This window comes from Dendrobates tinctorius, unplaced genomic scaffold (genome assembly GCF_039654945.1).
Source record: "Dendrobates tinctorius isolate UK_male_01 unplaced genomic scaffold, ASM3965494v1 ptg000350l, whole genome shotgun sequence".
Lineage (NCBI taxonomy): Eukaryota > Metazoa > Chordata > Amphibia > Anura > Dendrobatidae > Dendrobates > Dendrobates tinctorius.
The window spans coordinates 2,048,111-2,060,433 of record NW_027362016.1 but is presented as its reverse complement, the minus strand read 5'-3'; the positions used below and the strand labels follow the sequence as shown (position 1 = coordinate 2,060,433).

At 35.8% G+C, this 12,323-nt stretch overlaps 1 non-coding gene across 1 annotated transcript; it reads right to left on the bottom strand.

Moving 5' to 3' along the window:
* Window positions 1-3,237: 3,237 nt before the first annotated feature.
* TRNAF-GAA (transfer RNA phenylalanine (anticodon GAA)) lies at window positions 3,238-3,310 on the bottom strand. The gene has a single exon. It is a non-coding gene; the product is annotated as a tRNA-Phe (tRNA).
* Window positions 3,311-12,323: the final 9,013 nt, after the last annotated feature.

Below are 12,323 nucleotides of genomic sequence, written 5' to 3'. Positions count from 1 at the left end.
TTTCTAGTGCCAAAAGAACAACAGACATATGCACAAAAAATCTGTTTGATGTTCCTAGAGTTCTTTTTTGAGAGGACAAATTCAGATTCACTCCAAAGAGTCTCAGGAAATTTTTCAAAACCACATTACATGAAGATAAAGTTTCTTGAAATTTAATGTTGATGTCAGCAGTGGGATTTGAACCCTCTCCTCCAGGGAAAACTGCAACCTAAACACAGCACCTTAGACCACTCGGCCATCCTGACTTCGATATGCAATTGGAACTTAACTCCTTCCATGCTAGTCAGCAGAAATGTTACCATTCCTTGTGATTAAAAACTTGTCACACCACCCCAAAAAAGTCAATAAATAACATTTTTTATATGCGTACTTTTCGTCTGCATTAATTTTTAAACCTCCATTTATTTTGTTTGGATATTAGAAATGTTAGATTTCTCACAAATGCGGTGATGCACCACATTTCTTCAGAAACTACTGTTTGGCCACACAGCAGGGCTTTGAAAGGAAGAGCCCTATTTGGGTTTTGCAATGCAGATTTTGCAGGAATACCTTGCAGATGAAATTTGCATAGTATCAAAACAGCAGAAAACCTCCCAAAGTGACCACATTTTAGAAATTATTTTGCACAATGAGTTAATCAACACCTGCAATTACTATTGTCAGCCTATAGGTGTTTTCACTCTGAACCATCCAGCATTGCAAGTATGCCAGTTTAGTGCCCAGCTTTTGCTTGCAGAGACAAGCAACCCATACATTTTTAAGTGGGCTCTACTCACTGGAGCAATGTCAAATATGTAGATGCTTTGTCTCACCATTAAAGTAGAAACCTCCTATATTTCAAATTAAAGATGACGGACCTGTGTGGAGCTTGTGTTTTTTGCCTTTTTGACTTTGTCCACAGCATATTTTTTAAGGACATTTGTCTCAGTAATGCCTCAGTGTTTCAAAGTCAAACAAGCTGACTATAATCATTCAGCTAGTGTCTGATAAGTGCTGTCTGTTTCAGCTATCAGGTTACCTTTTAATCCTCTTACAGCTAAGTCAATCTGAAATAAAACAAAATAGAGGAAAAATTACTAAAAAACATTCATGTGTTCAAAAGGAAAAAGTTACCGTTTCTCAAATTTTTAACATTTTGTTTTCTGTAGATAGTTAAGATTTTTAGGCCTTTTGATCATGATCAGTCCATGTGCTTTGTTTAATATCTCCTTAAAATGTAAACGGTGAAGAAAAAGCATTTTACCGAAACGCGGGATTGGACCAGGGACCTTTAGATCTTCAGTCTAACGCTCTCCCAACTGAGCTATTTCGGCCATATCTATACATTTTCTGGGGGGTTTGACACTCTGCAAATGTCAAGTGTCACACCTGGAGGGATATATTATAATTTTTCATTTGACTGTTTTTTGAAGCATGATTTCTATTTGAAACGCCTTCCATTTTGCTGTACATATTTAATAACATTCATTAACTATTTGTGAATGAGTAGAAAAAGACAGCAATTTTGCCATTGAATTTTTACATTTTCAGTTTGTCTCCATGCACCAGTATAATTCTGACCCTGTGCTTCTAGAATAGGTCATGGTCGCACATAAAACACAATTTGCATGCATAATGTTACATCAAGTTTTATTTTTTATGAGATGCAAACAATTGGAGCAAAAAAGAGACAAAAATTTAGAGAAAATATTTTATTGATTGTTAAAAGTGAGACCATTTGTCCCAAAATGTGCTGAAACATGTCAGAATGACATGGGCATTTCACATTTTTTAAACTATGATTACCTACTTGTTAAGTTTTTGTTTATTATATATCGTTATGGTCTATTGATGTATGAGGTGAAAACTATGAAAGTAGACTTACCAGCAAATCCGTTTCTAGATATATTTCATGACAGCACTGTAGAAGGTTGATTCCCTACCCTAATAGGGACAGAGAACACAAAGAGGTGAAATAGTCCCTCCTCATTGACTGTCCAAAGAATTTTTCTAGTGCCAAAAGAACAACAGACATATGCACAAAAAATCTGTTTGATGTTCCTAGAGTTCTTTTTTGAGAGGACAAATTCTGATTCACTCCAAAGACTCTCAGGAAATTTTTCAAAACCACATTACTAAGTTTTGTTTGACCTCATCTAATCAATAAATGAAGATAAAGTTTCTTGAAATTAAATGTTGATGTCTCCCTCCAGGGGAGACTGCGACCTGAACGCAGCGCCTTAGACCGCTCGGCCATCCTGACTTCTATATGCAATTGGAACTTAACTCCTTCCATGCTAGTCAGCAGAAATGTTACCATTCCTTGTGATTAAAAACTTGTCACACCACCCCAAAAAAGTCAATAAATAACATTTTTTATATGCGTACTTTTCGTCTGCATTAATTTTTAAACCTCCATTTATTTTGTTTGGATATTAGAAATGTTAGATTTCTCACAAATGCGGTGATGCACCACATTTCTTCAGAAACTACTGTTTGGCCACACAGCAGGGCTTTGAAAGGAAGAGCCCTATTTGGGTTTTGCAATGCAGATTTTGCAGGAATACCTTGCAGATGAAATTTGCAGAGTACCAAAACAGCAGAAAACCTCCCAAAGTGACCACATTTTAGAAATTATTTTGCACAATGAGTTAATCAACACCTGCAATTACTAATGTCAGCCTTTAGGTGTTTTCACTCTGAACCATCCAGCATTGCAAGTATGCCAGTTTAGTGCCCAGCTTTTGCTTGCAGAGACAAGCAACCCATACATTTTTAAGTGGGCTCTACTCACTGGAGCAATGTCAAATATGTAGATGCTTTGTCTCACCATTAAAGTAGAAACCTCCTATATTTCAAATTAAAGATGACGGACCTGTGTGGAGCTTGTGTTTTTTGCCTTTTTGACTTTGTCCAGAGCATATTTTTTAAGGACATTTGTCTCAGTAATGCCTCAGTGTTTCAAAGTCAAACAAGCTGACTATAATCATTCAGCTAGTGTCTGATAAGTGCTGTCTGTTTCAGCTATCAGGTTACCTTTTAATCCTCTTACAGCTAAGTCAATCTGAAATAAAACAAAATAGAGGAAAAATTACTAAAAAACATTCATGTGTTCAAAAGGAAAAAGTTACCTTTTCTCAAATTTTTAACATTTTGTTTTCTGTAGATAGTAAAGATTTTTAGGCCTTTTGATCATGATCAGTCCATGTGCTTTGTTTAATATCTCCTTAAAATGTAAACGGTGAAGAAAAAGCATTTTGCCGAAACCTGGGATTGGACCAGGGACCTTTAGATCTTCAGTCTAATGCTCTCCCAACTGAGCTATTTCGGCCATGTCTGTACAGTTTCTGGGGGGTTTGACACTCTGCAAATGTCAAGTGTCACACCTGGAGGGATATATTATAATTTTTCATTTGACTGTTTTTTGAAGCATGATTTCTATTTGAAACGCCTTCCATTTTGCTGTACATATTTAATAACAGTCATTAACTATTTGTGAATGAGTAGAAAAAGACAGCAATTTTGCCATTGAATTTTTACATTTTCAGTTTGTCTCCATGCACCAGTATAATTCTGACCCTGTGCTTCTAGAATAGGTCATGGTCGCACATAAAACACAATTTGCATGCATAATGTTACATCAAGTTTTATTTTTTATGAGATGCAAACAATTGGAGCAAAAAAGAGACAAAAATTTAGAGAAAATATTTTATTGATTGTTAAAAGTGAGACCATTTGTCCCAAAATGTGCTGAAACATGTCAGAATGACATGGGCATTTCACATTTTTTAAACTATGATTACCTACTTGTTAAGTTTTTGTTTATTAAATATCGTTATGGTCTATTGATGTATGAGGTGAAAACTATGAAAGTAGACTTACCAGCAAATCCGTTTCTAGATATATTTCATGACAGCACTGTAGAAGGTTGATTCCCTACCCTAATAGGGACAGAGAACACAAAGAGGTGAAATAGTCCCTCCTCATTGACTGTCCAAAGAATTTTTCTAGTGCCAAAAGAACAACAGACATATGCACAAAAAATCTGTTTGATGTTCCTAGAGTTCTTTTTTGAGAGGACAAATTCAGATTCACTCCAAAAACTCTCAGGAAATTTTTCAAAACCACATTACATGAAGATAAAGTTTCTTGAAATTAAATGTTGATGTCAGAAGTGGGATTTGAACCCACGCCGCCAGGGGAGACTGCGACCTGAACGCAGCACCTTAGCCCGCTCGGCCATCCTGACTTCGATATGCAATTGGAACTTAACTCCTTCCATGCTGGTCAGCAGAAATGTTACCATTCCTTGTGATTAAAAACTTGTCACACCACCCCAAAAAAGTCAATAAATAACATTTTTTATATGCGTACTTTTCGTCTGCATTAATTTTTAAACCTCCATTTATTTTGTTTGGATATTAGAAATGTTAGATTTCTCACAAATGCGGTGATGCACCACATTTCTTCAGAAACTACTGTTTGGCCACACAGCAGGGCTTTGAAAGGAAGAGCCCTATTTGGGTTTTTCCAATGCAGATTTTGCAGGAATACCTTGCAGATGAAATTTGCAGAGTACCATAACAGCAGAAAACCTCCCAAAGTGACCACATTTTAGAAATTATTTTGCACAATGAGTTAATCAACACCTGCAATTACTATTGTCAGCCTATAGGTGTTTTCACTCTGAACCATCCAGCATTGCAAGTATGCCAGTTTAGTGCCCAGCTTTTGCTTGCAGAGACAAGCAACCCATACATTTTTAAGTGGGCTCTACTCACTGGGGCAATGTCAAATATGTAGATGCTTTGTCTCACCATTAAAGTAGAAACCTCCTATATTTCAAATTAAAGATGACGGACCTGTGTGGAGCTTGTGTTTTTTGCCTTTTTGACTTTGTCCACAGCATATTTTTTAAGGACATTTGTCTCAGAAATGCCTCAGTGTTTCAAAGTCAAACAAGCTGACTATAATCATTCAGCTAGTGTCTGATAAGTGCTGTCTGTTTCAGCTATCAGGTTACCTTTTAATCCTCTTACAGCTAAGTCAATCTGAAATAAAACAAAATAGAGGAAAAATTACTAAAAAACATTCATGTGTTCAAAAGGAAAAAGTTACCGATTCTCAAATTTTTAACATTTTGTTTTCTGTAGATAGTTAAGATTTTTAGGCCTTTTGATCATGATCAGTCCATGTGCTTTGTTTAATATCTCCTTAAAATGTAAACGGTGAAGAAAAAACATTTTGCGGAAACCTGGGATTGGACCAGGGACCTTTAGATCTTCAGTCTAACGCTCTCCCAACTGAGATATTTCGGCCATATCTATACATTTTCTGGGGGGTTTGACACTCTGCAAATGTCAAGTGTCACACCTGGAGGGATATATTATAATTTTTCATTTGACTGTTTTTTGAAGCATGATTTCTATTTGAAACGCCTTCCATTTTGCTGTACATATTTAATAACATTCATTAACTATTTGTGAATGAGTAGAAAAAGACAGCAATTTTGCCATTGAATTTTTACATTTTCAGTTTGTCTCCATGCACCAGTATAATTCTGACCCTGTGCTTCTAGAATAGGTCATGGTCGCACATAAAACACAATTTGCATGCATAATGTTACATGAAGTTTTATTTTTTATGAGATGCAAACAATTGGAGCAAAAAAGAGACAAAAATTTAGAGAAAATATTTTATTGATTGTTAAAAGTGAGACCATTTGTCCCAAAATGTGCTGAAACATGTCAGAAGGACATGGGCATTTCACATTTCTTAAACTATGATTACCTACTTGTTAAGTTTTTGTTTATTAAGTATCGTTATGGTCTATTGATGTATGAGGTGAAAACTATGAAAGTAGACTTACCAGCAAATCCGTTTCTAGATATATTTCATGACAGCACAGTAGAAGGTTGATTCCCTACCCTAATAGGGACAGAGAACACAAAGAGGTGAAATAGTCCCTCCTCATTGACTGTCCAAAGGATTTTTCTAGTGCCAAAAGAACAACAGACATATGCACAAAAAATATGTTTGATGTTCCTAGAGTTCTTTTTTGAGAGGACAAATTCAGATTCACTCGAAAGACTCTCAGGAAATTTTTCAAAACCACATTACTAAGTTTTGTTTGACCTCATCTAATCAATAAATGAAGATAAAGTTTCTTGAAATTAAATGTTGATGTCAGAAGTGGGATTTGAACCCATGCCTCCAGGGGAGACTGCGACCTGAACGCAAAGTCAATAAATAACATTTTTTATACGCGTACTTTTCGTCTGCATTAATTTTTAAACCTCCATTTATTTTGTTTGGATATTAGAAATGTTAGATTTCTCACAAATGCGGTGATGCACCACATTTCTTCAGAAACTACTGTTTGGCCACACAGCAGGGCTTTGAAAGGAAGAGCCCTATTTGGGTTTTGCAATGCAGATTTTGCAGGAATACCTTGCAGATGAAATTTGCAGAGTACCAAAACAGCAGAAAACCTCCCAAAGTGACCACATTTTAGAAATTATTTTGCACAATGAGTTAATCAACACCTGCAATTACTATTGTCAGCCTATAGGTGTTTTCACTCTGAACCATCCAGCATTGCAAGTATGCCAGTTTAGTGCCCAGCTTTTGCTTGCAGAGACAAGCAACCCATACATTTTTAAGTGGGCTCTACTCACTGGAGCAATGTCAAATATGTAGATGCTTTGTCTCACCATTAAAGTAGAAACCTCCTATATTTCAAATTAAAGATGACGGACCTGTGTGGAGCTTGTGTTTTTTGCCTTTTTGACTTTGTCCACAGCATATTTTTTAAGGACATTTGTCTCAGTAATGCCTCAGTGTTTCAAAGTCAAACAAGCTGACTATAATCATTCAGCTAGTGTCTGATAAGTGCTGTCTGTTTCAGCTATCAGGTTACCTTTTAATCCTCTTACAGCTAAGTCAATCTGAAATAAAACAAAATAGAGGAAAAATTACTAAAAAACATTCATGTGTTCAAAAGGAAAAAGTTACCGTTTCTCAAATTTTTAACATTTTGTTTTCTGTAGATAGTTAAGATTTTTAGGCCTTTTGATCATGATAAGTCCATGTGCTTTGTTTAATATCTCCTTAAAATGTAAACGGTGAAGAAAAAGCATTTTGCCGAAACCCGGGATTGGACCAGGGACCTTTAGATCTTCAGTCTAACGCTCTCCCAACTGAGCTATTTCAGCCATATCTATACATTTTCTGGGGGGTTTGACACTCTGCAAATGTCAAGTGTCACACCTGGAGGGATATATTATAATTTTTCATTTGACTGTTTTTTGAAGCATGATTTCTATTTGAAACGCCTTCCATTTTGCTGTACATATTTAATAACATTCATTAACTATTTGTGAATGAGTAGAAAAAGACAGCAATTTTGCCATTGAATTTTTACATTTTCAGTTTGTCTCCATGCACCAGTATAATTCTGACCCTGTGCTTCTAGAATAGGTCATGGTCGCACATAAAACACAATTTGCATGCATAATGTTACATCAAGTTTTATTTTTTATGAGATGCAAACAATTGGAGCAAAAAAGAGACAAAAATTTAGAGAAAATATTTTATTGATTGTTAAAAGTGAGACCATTTGTCCCAAAATGTGCTGAAACATGTCAGAATGACATGGGCATTTCACATTTTTTAAACTATGATTACCTACTTGTTAAGTTTTTGTTTATTAAATATCGTTATGGTCTATTGATGTATGAGGTGAAAACTATGAAAGTAGACTTACCAGCAAATCCGTTTCTAGATATATTTCATGACAGCACTGTAGAAGGTTGATTCCCTACCCTAATAGGGACAGAGAACACAAAGAGGTGAAATAGTCCCTCCTCATTGACTGTCCAAAGGATTTTTCTAGTGCCAAAAGAACAACAGACATATGCACAAAAAATCTGTTTGATGTTCCTAGAGTTCTTTTTTGAGAGGACAAATTCAGATTCACTCCAAAGACTCTCAGGAAATTTTTCAACACCACATTACTAAGTTTTGTTTGACCTCATCTAATCAATAAATGAAGATAAAGTTTCTTGAAATTAAATGTTGATGTCTCCCTCCAGGGGAGACTGCGACCTGAACGCAGCGCCTTAGACCGCTCGGCCATCCTGACTTCTATATGCAATTGGAACTTAACTCCTTCCATGCTAGTCAGCAGAAATGTTACCATTCCTTGTGATTAAAAACTTGTCACACCACCCCAAAAAAGTCAATAAATAACATTTTTTATATGCGTACTTTTCGTCTGCATTAATTTTTAAACCTCCATTTATTTTGTTTGGATATTAGAAATGTTAGATTTCTCACAAATGCGGTGATGCACCACATTTCTTCAGAAACTACTGTTTGGCCACACAGCAGGGCTTTGAAAGGAAGAGCCCTATTTGGGTTTTGCAATGCAGATTTTGCAGGAATACCTTGCAGATGAAATTTGCAGAGTACCAAAACAGCAGAAAACCTCCCAAAGTGACCACATTTTAGAAATTATTTTACACAATGAGTTAATCAACACCTGCAATTACTATTGTCAGCCTATAGGTGTTTTCACTCTGAACCATCCAGCATTGCAAGTATGCCAGTTTAGTGCCCAGCTTTTGCTTGCAGAGACAAGCAACCCATACATTTTAAGTGGGCTCTACTCACTGGAGCAATGTCAAATATGTAGATGCTTTGTCTCACCATTAAAGTAGAAACCTCCTATATTTCAAATTAAAGATGACGGACCTGTGTGGAGCTTGTGTTTTTTGCCTTTTTGACTTTGTCCACAGCATATTTTTTAAGGACATTTGTCTCAGTAATGCCTCAGTGTTTCAAAGTCAAACAAGCTGACTATAACACTGGTCAACAGCATTTTTGGTGCCAAAGATATTTCATCGAATTTAGGGTATTTTTGGGGTGCTGATTCTGAATATGTCATCAGTTTTGCCAGATTGGCTCAAGTTTTTGAGATTTTTGGTATCTTATTTATAGCACTTGTTGGTAAATGCGACGCATCATCTCATTAATTTCTTTGGATTAGTACTTGAACTGAGCAGTTCTCAATATAGTTTTGTGTTAATTAGTGTTCTAAAAGTTTGTTCATAGCTTGATTTTTGCACTAACTTTATGTTGTTGTCTGTTTTCCAGTGAAAAGCATGAACTCATCATGAAGAAGTTGTCTTAACGATCCAGACTCATTCTGTTACATTTGTGGTGAATATACACTGCCAAAACATAGAAGAAACATAACACACTTCGTAAAAAAAGTGTATTTTGCCTATTTTGGGGTTATGCTTGGGGACCAAGACAAGTTTTGGGCACCACACATAGTGTGCAAAGCATGTATCGAATTATTACGAAAATGGAGCAAAGGACAAAGAAAAAGCTTCAAATTTGGTGTTCCAATGGTGTGGAGAGAGCCAAAAAATCATCATGATGACTGTTATTTATGGTAAACACAGGTACAGGCACATCTTCACAATGAGGGACAGGCCTTCTTGCAGATTCCATGTTACTCCCATTTTCGTTTCTTATGCTTATTGAATCCTTGCACTTGCACTGCACAGAAATAACAGTCATCATGATGATTTTTTGGCTCTCTCCACACCATTGGAACACCAAATTTGAAGCTTTTTCTTTGTCCTTTGCTCCATTTTCGTAATAATTCGATACATGCTTTGCACACTATGTGTGGTGCCCAAAACTTGTCTTGGTCCCCAAGCATAACCCCAAAATAGGCAAAATACACTTTTTTTACGAAGTGTGTTATGTTTCTTCTATGTTTTGGCAGTGTATATTCACCACAAATGTAACAGAATGAGTCTGGATCGTTAAGACAACTTCTTCATGATGAGTTCATGCTTTTCACTGGAAAACAGACAACAACATAAAGTTAGTGCAAAAATCAAGCTATGAACAAACTTTTAGAACACTAATTAACACAAAACTATATTGAGAACTGCTCAGTTCAAGTACTAATCCAAAGAAATTAATGAGATGATGCGTCGCATTTACCAACAAGTGCTATAAATAAGATACCAAAAATCTCAAAAACTTGAGCCAATCTGGCAAAACTGATGACATATTCAGAATCAGCACCCCAAAAATACCCCAAATTCATTAAAATATTTTGGACACCAGAAAAAAAATTTTTTTTCGTTGACCTGTGTAATCATTCAGCTAGTGTCTGATAAGTGCTGTCTGTTTCAGCTATCAGGTTACCTTTTAATCCTCTTACAGCTAAGTCAATCTGAAATAAAACAAAATAGAGGAAAAATTACTAAAAAACATTCATGTGTTCAAAAGGAAAAAGTTACCATTTCTCAAATTTTTAACATTTTGTTTTCTGTAGATAGTTAAGATTTTTAGGCCTTTTGATCATGATCAGTCCATGTGCTTTGTTTAATATCTCCTTAAAATGTAAACGGTGAAGAAAAAGCATTTTGCCGAAACCCGGGACCTTTAGATCTTCAGTCTAATGCTCTCCCAACTGAGCTATTTCGGCCATATCTATACATTTTCTGGGGGGTTTGACACTCTGCAAATGTCAAGTGTCACACCTGGAGGGATATATTATAATTTTTCATTTGACTGTTTTTTGAAGCATGATTTCTATTTGAAACGCCTTCCATTTTGCTGTACATATTTAATAACATTCATTAACTATTTGTGAATGAGTAGAAAAAGACAGCAATTTTGCCATTGAATTTTTACATTTTCAGTTTGTCTCCATGCACCAGTATAATTCTGACCCTGTGCTTCTAGAATAGGTCATGGTCGCACATAAAACACAATTTGCATGCATAATGTTACATCAAGTTTTATTTTTTATGAGATGCAAACAATTGGAGCAAAAAAGAGACAAAAATTTAGAGAAAATATTTTATTGATTGTTAAAAGTGAGACCATTTGTCCCAAAATGTGCTGAAACATGTCAGAAGGACATGGGCATTTCACATTTTTTAAACTATGATTACCTACTTGTTAAGTTTTTGTTTATTAAGTATCGTTATGGTCTATTGATGTATGAGGTGAAAACTATGAAAGTAGACTTACCAGCAAATCCGTTTCTAGATATATTTCATGACAGCACTGTAGAAGGTTGATTCCCTACCCTAATAGGGACAGAGAACACAAAGAGGTGAAATAGTCCCTCCTCATTGACTGTCCAAAGGATTTTTCTAGTGCCAAAAGAACAACAGACATATGCACAAAAAATCTGTTTGATGTTCCTAGAGTTCTTTTTTGAGAGGACAAATTCAGATTCACTCCAAAGACTCTCAGGAAATTTTTCAAAACCACATTACTAAGTTTTGTTTGACCTCATCTAATCAATAAATGAAGATAATGTTTCTTGAAATTAAATGTTGATGTCTCCCTCCAGGGGAGACTGCGACCTGAACGCAGCGCCTTAGACCGCTCGGCCATCCTCACTTCTATATGCAATTGGAACTTAACTCCTTCCATGCTAGTCAGCAGAAATGTTACCATTCCTTGTGATTAAAAACTTGTCACACCACCCCAAAAAAGTCAATAAATAACATTTTTTATATGCGTACTTTTCGTCTGCATTAATTTTTAAACCTCCATTTATTTTGTTTGGATATTAGAAATGTTAGATTTCTCACAAATGCGGTGATGCACCACATTTCTTCAGAAACTACTGTTTGGCCACACAGCAGGGCTTTGAAATGAAGAGCCCTATTTGGGTTTTGCAATGCAGATTTTGCAGGAATACCTTGCAGATGAAATTTGCAGAGTACCAAAACAGCAGAAAACCTCCCAAAGTGACCACATTTTAGAAATTATTTTGCACAATGAGTTAATCAACACCTGAAATTACTATTGTCAGCCTATAGGTGTTTTCACTCTGAACCATCCAGCATTGCAAGTATGCCAGTTTAGTGCCCAGCTTTTGCTTGCAGAGACAAGCAACCCATACATTTTTAAGTGGGCTCTACTCACTGGAGCAATGTCAAATATGTAGATGCTTTGTCTCACCATTAAAGTAGAAACCTCCTATATTTCAAATTAAAGATGACGGACCTGTGTGGAGCTTGTGTTTTTTGCCTTTTTGACTTTGTCCACAGCATATTTTTTAAGGACATTTGTCTCAGTAATGCCTCAGTGTTTCAAAGTCAAACAAGCTGACTATAATCATTCAGCTAGTGTCTGATAAGTGCTGTCTGTTTCAGCTATCAGGTTACCTTTTAATCCTCTTACAGCTAAGTCAATCTGAAATAAAACAAAATAGAGGAAAAATTACTAAAAAACATTCATGTGTTCAAAAGGAAAAAGTTACCGTTTCTCAAATTTTTAACATTTTGTTTTCTGTA